The 14298-nt window shown below is 43.0% G+C and overlaps 1 protein-coding gene across 10 annotated transcripts in view; it reads left to right on the forward strand.

Moving 5' to 3' along the window:
- The window catches only part of ZNF462 (zinc finger protein 462), a 142475-nt gene that overhangs the window by 74767 nt on the left and 53410 nt on the right, over positions 1 to 14298 (forward strand). The gene's annotated exons all lie outside the window — the stretch shown is intronic.

Genomic DNA, 14298 nt, shown 5'->3' on the forward strand with positions numbered 1-14298 from the left:
GAGGATGAATACCAGGCAGATTTCTTTCTTCGTTGACTTTTTTACTTATTGATATCCTGTCTTGTCCTAAAAAATACGTGTGCTGTGAAGTGTTCGGGGTGCCAGATGTGTACGTTAAGGACAGAATTCAGAGGGACTGGAATGGGCGAGTGGGTGGGGGCATGTGTCTGATGGGGTCACAAGATAATTTAGGGGTAACGTAGTGATTTCTGTTAATGGCTGAAGGATGTCGAGGAAGCGTCATTTGGAAGGAGGGTGTAACTGCCCACTTTTGGAAGCTTCAGACTAAAGCTGGGAAGCCCTGGAAGGGGTCTCCTCGCTGGCAGTGTAACTAAAGCTGTAGGAGAGAGAGAACGAGAGCGAGAGATGGCGGGTGTGGCAGAGCGAGCAAAGGACGGCTTGTTGTTTCGATCCGCCCAAGAAACAGAAGGGTGTTGATTACTCAGCTCACCTCAGATGACTGCAGAATCTCGTGCTTCGGAGAGGAGGGAGTCTGGAGAGTCTTAGTGATGTAGAAGACCTGAGAGCTGCTCTCTTCCGTGAGCCTCTCGTGCTAGAATCCCTTCTGCGGCATCTCTGGTAACCAGTTATCTACCCCCTAGCCTGAATACTTCCCAGGTCACGGAATGGACTGTTTCCCAAGGTCTGCTGCTAGGTCCTTGAGAGGAACTTAGTGGGCTGGCAAGAAAGTTCAGGGGCTCTTTGGAACAAAGGCTTGGCTTTGAATCTTACTTCTCTCAATGCCAGTTGTGTCTTCCTGGGCAATCTTAGCTTCCTAGACTCACATGACAAATTGGATAATGATACCTACTTCATGATGGCCTTGAGAGATTAATGAGAAAAGGTACATGTGTAAAATGCCTAACACAACACCTGACACATGTAGGTATTTAATAAATGGTCATGTTATTCAGCACTTTACATCCTTTGATTGCAGTTTTGGTTTTTGAGACCATTTATGACACGTATGAATTTGGGGTTGTTTTTAATGTAAGGGTTTAAAAAGATAGAATCCTCAGGTAACCTGAAGATCTGACAGCCCAACATGTCCATGTGGGCTGGTTATCCAAATAGCAAAAGAGTAAATGAGGAATCTTCATTCACAAGGTCTGGGCGAAGACAAGTGGGAGGAAAAGAAAAGGTAAGTCCTGGGATTAAAAGCTGTCGTTGCTGAGTTGTAGAACTTGGTGGCCTTTCCTTTGCATATCAGTAAACACCAGCTTAGACACAATAACTCCTTGCCGGTATTCCTGTCTTGAAGGACTTCTGTTTAACAATGAAGGCTTGTTGTAATGAATGAAGCGAGCGCGCTGTCTCCTCAGCTGTTGTGTGGCAGTTGAGCCTGTGTTTGTTGTTGTTTTCCAGGAAAACTTCAGAGTCTCAGAGTGAGGGGTGGAGAGGAGATGGGGGGAGCACATGTGAAAGGCCACAGAAGATGTCCCCTTTGCACCTTGAGATTCTGTTCTTTGTAAGAGATTGGTATATTGCAACAAAAGGCAAAATAGAATTTGATGTAAATTGTAAGGTCTTGTTTCACATGATTGTCAATGAATTGCTTTCATCTGAAATGGAAGCTATGCTTGTGGAACCATTTGGGTGAAATTGATACATCCAAACACCATTCCCAGCAAAGGCTTTTCCTGGGACATTTCTCTCCATGTTGTACCTTCTTTTCCCTTTGTCCTCCCCCCCCCCCGCCCCCCTTGGAAGGTGGGTCTTAGTCTCAGGACAAGGGAATCCCGCAGACTACTCACTGCATGGCTTGCCTCCCTCTGTGTAGGCTGAAGAAGAGTTCAGTCAACTTCCTGAGTCTGTACTTTCTGCCAGTAGGTGTGCAACGCACAGAAGAATCATAAATGGATACAGTGCCATTCTGGCCACCCAGCAGCTTAAAATCAAATGTTTAGAGGGTATTATCAGCATGGTATTGGACTAACCGCAGCCCTAAGCCTGAAGCCTAACCTTTTTGGGGCTGATTTCAGGTTCTTGGAAGCTAGACTAGGTTAGGACCTTGGGAGGAGGGTGGTCGCAGAGACATGATGATAATGATATTGAGTAACTCTCTGCATAACACCGATAGTCTGTTCAGCCCCAGGGAGGTAATTTGGCAACATATAAAAGTGTTTACCTTTCTTCTTCTAAAGAAAGAACACAATGAATGTGAAAGCTCTGGGTGACAACTCGTTAGTGAGGCCTACACAGAACTCATTGGACCTGTGCTGTTTTTAATGTATATAAATAACCTGGGTCAGTGGGTCCACAGTGATTTGTTTAATTCGGGTGAGGTAAACCCAAAGGTTTAAGGTGGGGTAAACAGAAAAAAGGCATCAAATGGGCTGTTCTCATGAATGGATAGAGTAGAAAGAAAAATTAATAGTGTGTCCGTTCAAAAGATACTTTCTTGAATCCTTCTGCTGTAGGTCTTGCAAGGTTTTGGATGCCCAAGAATGATGGAAGAGGTTGAAAATGGGAAGGCTGTCTGCTAGGGAGCTGAGTGGTGGATTCCTAGAAGTGGCTACATCTGGGGGACGAAAAAACAGCTGTGGGGCTAGACAGTAGCCTGTAAATCACGCCTTGAATGGTGTTTGAAACACGCATGTGAAATCCAGTTGCACATTTTAATAGGGGGAAGCTGTAGGGCCATTGGCCCTCAGTTAAGGTTTCCCACACTGCAGATGCCAGGACGCTCTGAACACAAGAACCGAAAATGTGTTGCAGGCCTCGGGGGGAGTAGAGATCTATAAAGCCAGGGAAATCACCAGCGTGTCCTTGGCTTTCTGATCCCCTAGTGTGGGATGTGAATAAAACGACTGGACACGCTCGCTGCTGTGTGCAGTGGTCAAATGCTTGCAGTCTTGCGGGCGAGCCAGTGTTCTCCGGCAGAAGGAAACGGGCTGAACAGGAAGGTTCTTCCCTAGCTGCTCTCCCTCGCAGTGCAGAGGGGAGCCCTATGAGGAAGGGAGGCTGGGAAGGCAGATGTGAGAAGGTGGAGGGGTGATTTCGCTCCCACTGCCTGGCCTCACACCTGTTCTGGACATAAACAGAGCTCTTAGGCTCTGGGCTATCAGTCTTGACATGTCTCACCAGCACGTGGATCCTCTATATGTCCTTCATGATTGGCGGTTGGAAAGAAAAGCAGTGCTGATTCCGTGTATAAGATAATGGGAAATGACACTTAATTGCTGTTCTAAACAGTGCATTAAGGGGAAATCATAAGGTTGTCAACAAGAGGAAGTGCTCTGCTGTGTTTGTGTTTACTGGGTTCTTTCTGCCATATAAAATAGAGGACTGGGTTTTTTCAGGCTTTCTCCGAGTCTGTGCTTTCAGTACAGAAAAACACACATATACGTACATCTATAAAACAAGAAAGAAACTAGAGCAGTGTCGTTTCATTATGAGATTTGTTTAGGCCTGAGTAGCTCCACAGTGCCTGGGCAGTGGATGTGTAATTTAAAATTCAGCTCTATCCTTAGTAAGAAGTCAGGCCACTGGTGACGTTCCATCTTTTTCCTCCCTCGAATTTCCCCTAAAGAATAGCTGATTTTATTTCTTGTCTCTGTCCAGTTATGCTGTACAGAATGGCCTGTTTTAGGGAAGTAGCTAGCGTGGTACGCTTAAAACAAAAATCGGACACGAAGAGCAGGTGCAAAAAATAAATAAGGTGTGTGAGAATTAGATAGTTTTTCAGTCTGTGCCCTATGGCAGCCTAGGGAAAACACCAAGAACTTTCGGTCATGAAATCCTTCCCCTTGTAAGATAGATCTCATTGTAGCCCACCCAGCAGAGAAGTCTTTGCTAGTATGAATTGGTAGAAAAATGTAAGGAGCTTTGTGATTTTTTTTTTTTTTTTTTTAAGAGAAGAATTTTCTGTTACAACTTCTCATTCGGCTTCTCGGTTCTAATCTCTAGAATAATATTTGATAAGCACTATTTTTATCAAGGCATCTCTCATCAGAAAACCACAGGCACTTCTCATGTCAAAATCCAAGTCCTCTGCGTTGCATTCAGAGTTCACCACTCAGTCCCACATTCTCCATCCTGAGTGGTCTCTCCGACAAATACTTACGTTTCCAGCCATCTCTGTACTTGCTGTCCCCAGCATCTTCCGCCTTCATTTGCACTTCCATGCATCTGAAGAAGCTCTGCTGGGAGCTTGGAAGGATTTCTTCCTTGTCTGCTTCTGTCTACCAGTCTCTGAGTTTAACTTCTTCTAAAGACTGACGTGTACCAGCCCCAGCCCTACTCTGATTTCTCGTCGATTGATGACCTTCTTGGTGTTCATTTGTACTTTTGGATATGCTGTTGGTTCTGTCCCCTAATTTTCCAGTGGGAATAGTTAGGTAGATACTTATGAAATACTGACTTCTCGTAACTGACCAACGATTTCTTGGAGGCATCACAGTTTTCAGTTCAGTTAATTGTACCGAGTCTCCTAGCCTGTCTGACTAACTCCACAGGACCAAGCTGTACAGCGGTAAGTTAATTTCATTTCCATTTAAGAGGCAAGTTCAAAAGACAGACGATCCAAAGATGAAACCTTAGGGATTGCTCTAAGAGAAGCTTTCTGACACATCAGTCTGCCAGGAGGAAACGATCTTCCTTGACCAAAGAGTGTTTCCAACTTTATCATTGTTCCCTGGATAACGAGACCTTCTGTACAGAAGTGGGAAACTGAAGTTTGAGACAGGGTGTAAGCCTTTCCAGTACTCAGGAGGAGACAGGAAGTGTGGTGGCACTGGGGAGATGGGCATTACCAGTGTGGTTACCTGGTAGCAGAGCGCCTTGGAGCAAGCGCACATAATCATTTGACCCTGGAGTGGACTAGCTTGTTCTCTGCGTCTGTGTCAAAAAACATACAGTGTGGGCTTCCCTGGTGGCGCAGTGGTTGAGAGTCCGCCTGCCGACGCAGGGGACACGGGTTCGTGCCCCGGTCCGGGAAGATCCCACATGCCGCGGAGCGGCTGGGCCCATGAGCCATGGCCGCTGAGCCTGCGCGTCCGGAGCCTGTGCTCCACAACAAGAGAGGCCGCAACAGTGAGAGGCCCGCGTACTGCAAAAAACAAAACAAAACAAAACAAAAACCATACAGTGTTTGGTTGCTGTTAAATCCAGTTCGGAGAAGCTGTAGAGTGAAACTGACCCACAAAACTCATAGATTAGTAAAAATCTTTTACTCTCCCTGAAAATTTTGCCCACCAGCCTTTTAACATAATATATGGGTTAGAGGAGACTTGTAGTGGTTAATTTCTACAAGCCATAAATCAAGGATTGGCACACTTTTTCTGTAAAGGGCCAGATCAAAAATACTTTCAGCTTTGTGGGCCATAGAGTCTCTGGTAGAACCAGTTAACAGTGCCACTGTAATGTGAAAGCAGCCGTAGACAATATGTAAACAGATGGACGTGGCTGTGTTCCAATAAAACTTTATGTGCAAAAGCAGGGGAGGCTGGATTTGGCCCATGGATTGCATGTTGCTGAACCCTGCCATACATGACTGGTGGGAAAAATTACAGCAATACCCATGAAATTAATCCTGTCTTTAATAAATGTCATTATAGACCTTTATATTTAACATATAGACTATTTCTAGATGTCACTTAAAATATAACTTGACCTAAATATATTCTTTGTTTCATATATGAAATGTAGGGCATTAAGTAGAGCTTTAAAACTGTTATTGTGTGAATTACACTTATGCTTGAAAGAAAATCTTCTCTAAGAATTGTATTGAGTCTGGCGCCAAACTATCAATTCATTTAACCTTGACTGCAGCAATACTTGACACTTAAAAATTAAGATCTGAGATGCCTCCTTTTTGAAGAGAAGCTTTTCAGATTTCTAAATAGGTCAGACATAAAATTCAACCTTTAAGAGGATCCAGTTAGTTGCTAGGGCATCAGACCCTTCCACACAGGTTCCAGTTGCAGTCGGATTTCTCTTGGGGTGAAAGAAAGAAGAGTGGTTTCTTTAAAAATGACTCCTGAGTGAATAATTGTGAAATACAAAGATCTACGTCGTTTATAGCACGTGGGATACAAGGCATAATTTCAGTGGCTTGGCCGTCATTAATTAATTTTTAATTTATTTTTGGCTGCGTTGGGTCTTTGTTGCTGTGTGCGGGCTTTCTCTGGTTGCGGTGAGCGGGGCCTACTCTTCGTCGCGCTGCATGGGCTTCTCATTGCGGTGGCTTCTCTTGTTGCAGAGCATGGGCTCTAGGCGCACAGGCTTCCGTAGTTGTGGCACGTGGGCTCAGTAATTGTGGCCCGCAGGCTCTAGAGCGCAGGCTCAGTAGTTGTGGCACACGAGCTTAGTTGCTCCGCGGCATGTGGGATCTTCCCGGACCAGGGCTCGAACCCGTGTCCCCTGCATTGGCAGGAGGATTCTTAACCACTGTGCCACCAGGGAAGCCCTTGGCCGTTATTGTTTAATAGGTTCTGCTGGTCTCAAAATTATCTGGCCAGAGAATACTAACCTTCCCTTTTTTGACTTCAGAATTTCTACATTAAAATCTGATCTAGAGTTTATTTTAGTGCTTATTATGAGGAGTGGCATTTCTCCTATAAAGACTTAAGAATTCTGTAACTCCAGTGGTGCAAAGTGGTACAGATGATTCCGCATCTTCTATTAGACATCCAAAAGTCTTCAGCGGTTAAATTATAGACCTTGCCCTCATCAGCAAATAGGGAGCCTCCGAAATTATCACTACCCTGTAGTCGAATATCATGTGATAGACCCTTCCCAAGAAACCCACCTGCCTGAGATTTCTGTGACTTTCTGAATTCGCCACAGTTTCATGTGCCAAGGATTGAAAAACATTTCAAATATAAGCTTTCCATGTCCTGGGAACTCAGTCAACTCGCCCATCTCCCTCTTCCCATGCCAAGAAAAACATTTGTTCCTCAGAAGTACAAGCATATACTACCCAACTCATTCAGAGCTAGTTCCTAGCAACACCAGAATTTGCTTCATAATTCCGCAGCTGACTTTTGCATGTCTTGGTTGGAGGTTACCTTAAAGTCCTCCAGAACCTCAGTTGTGGGAAGTATCTAAAAGGAAGAAGAAATTTACTTTATTCTTTGGCAGAAAATATATTCAATTGTTAGGCAAATCATCTAAAATTATCTCGGGTTTTTTCCGAAAGGAAGATTTTTTGTCTTATCATTGCCCACCTTGATTTTTTTTTTCCCCTGGAACCAGAGCTAGATATTTTAGTGCAATTTTATTGAATATAAAATCCCTTAAACTCTTTTGAGACTTCTTATGATTCATAGGTCCTCTCCTCTCTTCCAAATACTGTTCTGCACTAGAGGATTTTATACAAGCAGAGGGAAGGGTATTGGATCTGGGAGGACTAGTGTGTGTGAGCCGTGATTCAGAGGTAGATATCCTGGGGCAGCTTTGCTGGAGCAGAGGGTATGTCCCGGGCAAGATGGCCATGTGAAAAAGAATTGTTTTTAAGAGCCGAGATGAGAAGTTGCCAGAAATAACCTTCTTGAAGCAGCTATTATTTATTTTTTAAAATAAATTATGTGAGTTTTGGTGGTGTGGCCCAGCATGTCCAAATGATGTACACATTTTCTTAATTCATTCATAATCCTAAATAATATCCTATTGAAAAATTCCAGTGGTGGTACTTAATCAAAAACGGCAAGATAAAGACCGGCCAGACTGACGTGAAAGGTTCAGGTAAGTTGGGTCTGCTTGCCTTTTACTGAAGTCAGTCCCTTGCTGTTTATGCCCAGGAAGGGACGTGTTCCTGCCAGAGTGCTCCTCTGTTTTGTAAGTAGTTTCATAGTCGTCAGGGTCAACCCAAAAGAGGTGTTTGGCTAAGAGTACAGGGCCCAGCTAAGGTTTTATTTACCTGTACACTGCTCTTGGAGAAGTCATTCCAGGGCTACGCTCTCCAGCTTCCTCGGGGACACAAAATATTCTTACCTGCCTCATGGAAGCCACCTCCTATGTCATCTCTTACGTTCATGTGCTGTGAGCCCTCCACCAGAGCTGTTGTGATTGCCCCATCGGGCAACACAGGATGACCTTCTCAACCTTTCCCGGAGTCCTTGATTTTTAGCACTCCTAGTTATTTTTTTCTCCATGACCAGTTTGAAAGTCATCCATTCTGGGTTATTATAAGGTTTCTTGGCTGTCGTCTCTTGGTTTAATTCTGAAGTGGTAAAATTAATCATAATTTTTATTTACTTCGGCTGACTGCCTTAAATTTGCCATCAGATTCAATATGTCTGATGAATCAGAATTACAAATTATTATTAGTCTCATTTTACAGAGAAGGAAACTGAGACTGAAATGATGAGTCCCAAAGTCATAAAACATATATGTGGTGGACCTTGTCTGAACCCAAAGCTTATGCCCTTAACCTTTGTGCCATTTCATCAGAGAGTCGCAGCAGAAACACACATGCATAAATGAGCCAGAGTGGAGAAGATGAAACCTATTCTTACATGTCTGGGGGCCCTGGAATCTTCCAAAGGAAAATAAAGCCAAATTTTATTGTTGATTGACAGTTAGAGCTTAAGTTAATAAATACGTAGAGTTAATTAGAAGAGCAGAATATAACAAGTGAGAAATTTTGCAGTTGGATTTTATTGGCTGCAGCCATGGAGAAGAGAAGGAATTGATGAATCCTGGAGGGCTTCTTGGAAGAGGTGGGACTCAGGCTGGGCCTTGAAGGGCGAGTAGGATTTTTTTATGGGCAGATCGAAGTCTATTCCAGGTGGGAGGAGTATCAGAAGTGACCAAACTTAAAGAAGGGTTCCTGGGATGGCAAGAAGACCAGTCTGGCTAGAGTGGAGGGTGTGTAGGGAAGTTATTGGGAGGATAGTTGGCGAGATGAGGGGAGGTAGAACCAAACTGTAGGGGTAATTAACACCAGGGAGACGTCTTTTCATTGTTAAGAAGCTGGGCTAAACAAGGAAGACCAGCAGCGAGGTCCCTGTCCCCTTTGGCAGTGGGAGGGTACTTTTGAGCTATGGGTGCCTGATGTTGATACCTGTAAGTGTTCAAGAATGAATGTGCATTAAAACTAGTCATGGGAGGTACTTATCCCTTTTGAAGATGTCTGCATAGATTTTTCCTCCTGACGACAAGAGTAATACCTACTTAGGATTAAAGAACAGCTTTATGGCAGTAGTGAGGGCCACCCATAATGCCAGCCTCTTTAATAACAGTCTGCTGTAGAATCATCTAGATGTTTCTTCTTTGCATATACAGACAGGCTCTGTTTTGTTATTTTAATTTTTTTCTAAGACTGGGACCACAGTATACAAACGACTTTTTTTTCATGTTTTTGTCTTTACTTGGAAGATTCTATCACTATTTGACTCACCATAGTTTTAAAATGTGAGGGTCCATATCTCAAAACAAACCAACAAAAATGATTCCCCTTCAAATCATAAACATTGAGTACTTAAAGGCTTCAAGAATTTTTGTGTGAATGTGATATATGTGTTTAAGATGGGAGTCTCAGAATTATATAAGGCCTCTGAGGTTTCGCCAATCAAAATTTCACTCATTTATTTCACCTTAAAGGCTCATTCACCTTCTAAAAAATTATTTAAGTAAAGTCTCTCTTCCTACTGCTTAAGACTTAATACATTTGAAATACTGGCAAATGGTCCATAGTTAAATGACAAAATCAAGATTACAGACTGTCTAGACTGTTCAGAGTAATGAGCTGAAAATGAGATTTTGTTAGGGAATAAATATAAAACATGTTGGGTAGCTTCTGACCTTTGTATTCACTTCCATTACTAGACTTGCCAAATATTCTTATAATTGTCGGTTATCATATCTGTCTCCACAACTAAACTGTGTGCTCTCTGAGGTCAAGGACTATTTCAGAGTCTTAGCACTTGGCAGGCCATTCAATAAATATTTCTTGATGTGAATTAGGGTGGCAGAATAAACCACACACAAGGAAAACAGACAGACAAAACAGTAGTTTATGTGTGAAAAAGCCTGGGAATTTTAGTGACTGCGAGCTCAGCTGTGTCACACGATGTTTGGAAAAAGCCAGTGGAATTGTGCTGTGTGCACCATGATGTTGCACGTTTCCTTGGTCACACCTCCCTCCTCCAGCTAACTAGCTTTGCCCCCTACCGCCCCCCATGGCAGCTCCATCTCCCTCTCAACTCTCTGTGACCGAAGCGACTAATCCCTTTCCTCCAAGCGGCCAAGAAGAAGAGTGGGTGCAGTCCTTACTTGCTGCTACCTGTTGAGAACATTTTTGCTTCCTTCACTTTTCAAGTGTCTGCTCTCTGCTTATTTCCTTCTTATCTTCTGGAATGTTCCTTCAGCTTCCTCAGTGAACTCAGTGCCAGGCTCACAGCCTGCCTTTTTACCTCAGCCATGACCGTCGTGCTCTGGAATTTCAGTATACTAGACTCAGTGGTCATGACTCAGTGAATGTTTGGTTTCTTCAGCTAGAGAGATTCACGTCTTCCTGACTGTGTTCCGCCACCCTTCATCTGTGGCTGGACTCACCGTAGGCACTCTACTTCCAGCATCTCAAACCTGTAAATTCTCTCTGACCACTACCGATCCTTGTCTAGCCAACCCAGATCCTAGGCCTAGCCATTTCAAAGGGGCTTTCTCCTGCATCCTCGTGTCTCTGCCTCCTTTGTCCTTCTCTGGTTTCAACCCGCCAGACCCCAACGCTGAATAACCCTCACCTTGTACTTCCTCTGATTTCCACCGGTCTTCCTGGCTCTAATCTCAAGCTTTCCCAATCTGTTTTCAAGGTTATCTCTATTAACCACAAATCTGATTTACTTTTTTTTATATTGAAGTATGATTGGTTTACAAGGTTGTGTTAATTTCTGCTGTACAGCAGAGTGATTCACTTATGCATAGATATACATTGTTTTTTAATATTCTTTTCCACTATGGTTTATCACAGGATATTGAATATAGTTCCCTTTGCTGTGCAGTAGGACCTTGTTTATCTGTTCTGTATATAACAGCTTACATCTGCTGACCCCAACCTCCCACTCTGTCCCTCCCCCAACCCCCTGCCCCTTGGCAACCACAGGTCCATTCTCTATGTCTGTGAATCTGTTTCTATTTTGTAGATAAGTTCATTTGTGTTATATTTTATTTTATTTTTTAATTTTTTTTTTTTTGTACTTTTTGGCCACACTGTGCATGGCATGTGGGATCTTATTTCCTCAACCGGAGATTGAACCTCCGTCTCCTGCATTAGAAGCACAGAGTTTTAACCACTAGACTGCCAGGGAGGTCCCTGTGTCGTGTTTTATCTTCCACATATAAGTGATTTGGTATTTGTCTTTCTCTTTCTGACTTACTTCACTTAGTTTGATAATCTCTAGGTCCATCCATGTTGCTGCAAATGGCATTATTTCATTCTTTTTTTATGGCTGAGTAATATTCCATTGTATAAATATACCACATCTTCTTTATCCATTCCTCTGTTGATGGACATTTAGGTTGCTTCCATGTCTTGGCTATTGTGGATAGTGCTGCTGTGAACATAAGGGTGCATGTATCTTTTTGAAATTATCAATTTTTTTTTTTTTTTTTTTTGTGGTATGCGGGCCTCTCACTGTTGTGGCCTCTCCCGTTGCAGAGCACAGGCTCCGGACGCACAGGCTCAGGGGCCATGGCTCACGGGCCCAGCCGCTCTGCGGCATGTGGGATCTTCCTGGACCGGGGCACGAACCCATGTCCCCCACATCGGCAGGCGGACTCTCAACCACTGTGCCACCAGGGAAGCCCCTATCAATTTATTTTTAAAAATAAATCTGAGCTTATTCCGATTTATCCCTCTATAACATCAGTTGACTTATAAGTTTTCCAAGGTACTTTCTTGAGTGAAAGAGACAGGCATGGGGTCACAACCAAGTTGGTAGAAGTTGCGGATAGCTGCAGTGTTTACCTTGTCTGTCCCAAAGCTAAGAGTGAATAAATGGAGTGAGGAGCTAGAGTTAATAGCTGTGGTGTCACAAATTATTATATTGTACTTGTGAATTGTGATTTTCCTGTTACTCTGATTTAACAGTATTTTAAAATGTTGCCCATGGGGAAGTTTTTAATTAGGAATACAGAGAAGGAAAGATGGAGAAATCCACATCTAACTTGCACGCAAACAAGAATAATGCCACCAGTGTGTCTGTTAGAAGGAACAATTGTGATAACTCAATTAAAGGCAGGCAGTAAAGTGTAAGTAAACTTCCCAACTAACACATTAAAATCAGTAATTTCTATATATTGTTAATAATAAAATAAGACCATTTTTGCTGATACATTTACAGTATACTTTTGCATCTTGGTTATGTTACCTATATAATGAAAGACTGGAAAAAAACGATTGTCTAAAAAATGATTAAGTTCAGTGCTAAAATACAGGATAGAATTTTTTTTCTCTTCCTTTTTCTTCAGTGGCTTTATTATTATGTGCCTCTATCCCAGTACTTTTCACTACATTTCTGCCTTCTCTAATTTTCTGGGATATTATCTAAATCACAGTCTCCCTAGGGAAGAACGTAGGCTACATAGATGTCCACCCACTGTGTGTTGCCAGGGCAGAAAAGAGTGTTTGAGAACTACGGGATGGAAGGGTGGTAGTTCTGTGTTAAGTCAAGGGCAGGTTTAAGATTTTATTTATTTATTTAATTAACATTTTCTAAATGGCGAGATGGCAAGAACAGTGTATGAGAAAACAGCTTTCATAATATACTGAGTAAATTGGTGGTGTTTATACTAATCATCATCATCCCAGTAAAAGGAGGTGACCGTGCTTGAGCTGGTGACGTAAAGCCATATACGTTAAGCAGCACGGAGACCGGCCCCACCCCCGCAGCCCCAGACTCTCCCTGTGGACCAGGTGGAGCATCTCTCCTGCGACCCCTGGGCTTCCTGTCTCCCGAAGCGGTGTGAAGGTGATTAACAGCAACAGGTCAGCAGCATGTGAGACACGAGAGGTCCTGCTCCAGGACGTCTGGTGGCCGTGGCTCCCCTCAGGCACTCCCCCAACTCAGGACGATTTTTTTCCAGTGTAATTTTAGGGTCGCACTGCAGTACTGGTGCGGAGCGTGACTCTCCCTGTGTATCGCTGGGTGCGTTTTGATTGAGCAGATGCCAGGAGGACCCATTTTAACCCAGCTGGAGCTAGTGAAAATGAGGAATGAATGATCTTTCCAAAACCAGTTATTTGTACAGATCATCTTTCCTTAAGAGTCTGCTCGGGGATGTTGGACACCTGAGTTTGAGGTCCAAATCCAGGAAGTACCACCCACATTGGAAGCCGTGGACCATCCAGCATGTGCAGCCTCAGGCAGAGGGCCTGACTGCCTCCGTCTCACACGTGTGGGCTGAGATAAATCATTGACCTTCCACGATTTCTTATACGTAAGACAATAATGATGCCTACTTTTTGGGGTTATTTTGTGGATAAAATGAGATAGCATATGAAAATGCTTTCACATTCTAAAGTACTGTAGAAATCTTAGTATTAAAGTAGCATAGTAAAAGCAAATTTCTTGTCAATTTATGATAATTTGTCAACAACCAGAGATTGATGAGGATTTTTTTTTTTTTTAATGGAAAAGGAAAAATACTTTCACATCTTGCCTTGGAAGCTGAATGAAATCTCTCAACATCATGAATTGTTTCTTGGGAGTCTAAAATAATTCAGTGTTTGCAAAGTGGTGCTTAATCAGGAGTCCTGTTGATTTAAATTTCTTTAGACTTTGGGGCTTGATGGAACCCACCTACACAAGAAACTCCCTTGCACTTGATGTCCTGATCAGTGGGTGCAATGCAGTGATAAGTCCCAAAGTTAAACATTCTTATTATTGGCATTAATCAGTATATATTTTAAATTAATGATAACTGTCATTTATTGCGTGTCTGTTAATACTTTACGAATACTCGTTTAATCCACACAACAGTTCCATAAAATAGGAACTTCCGTAACCAGCTTCCTGCTGTTTTTGGAAGGAGGAAAATAGCCTTAAGAAAGGTCACAGTTACTACCTGGCAGGGTTGGAGGAGGGTGGAGTCGGCCTAACTCCACAGCTCTGTCTACGATGTCACACAGTCTCCCTAAATCTTCGTTCTCAGATGTGTTATTGTTCCCTTGGAGAGTCTAGAAAAGGGAGCGCTATGAACCCTGGGAGAGTGCTCTGTGTTTTGAATATTAAAACCATTCTTGGGTAAGAACTTCTGCAGTATTTCCTGCAGTTGCAATCTTAGCCTCCAGATCTCTTGAAAAGAACCAATACTTCCAACTTATTCTTCCTCACCACTCGTTCTCTTCTCAAA

This window comes from Tursiops truncatus, chromosome 6 (genome assembly GCF_011762595.2).
Source record: "Tursiops truncatus isolate mTurTru1 chromosome 6, mTurTru1.mat.Y, whole genome shotgun sequence".
Taxonomy (NCBI): Eukaryota; Metazoa; Chordata; class Mammalia; order Artiodactyla; family Delphinidae; genus Tursiops; species Tursiops truncatus.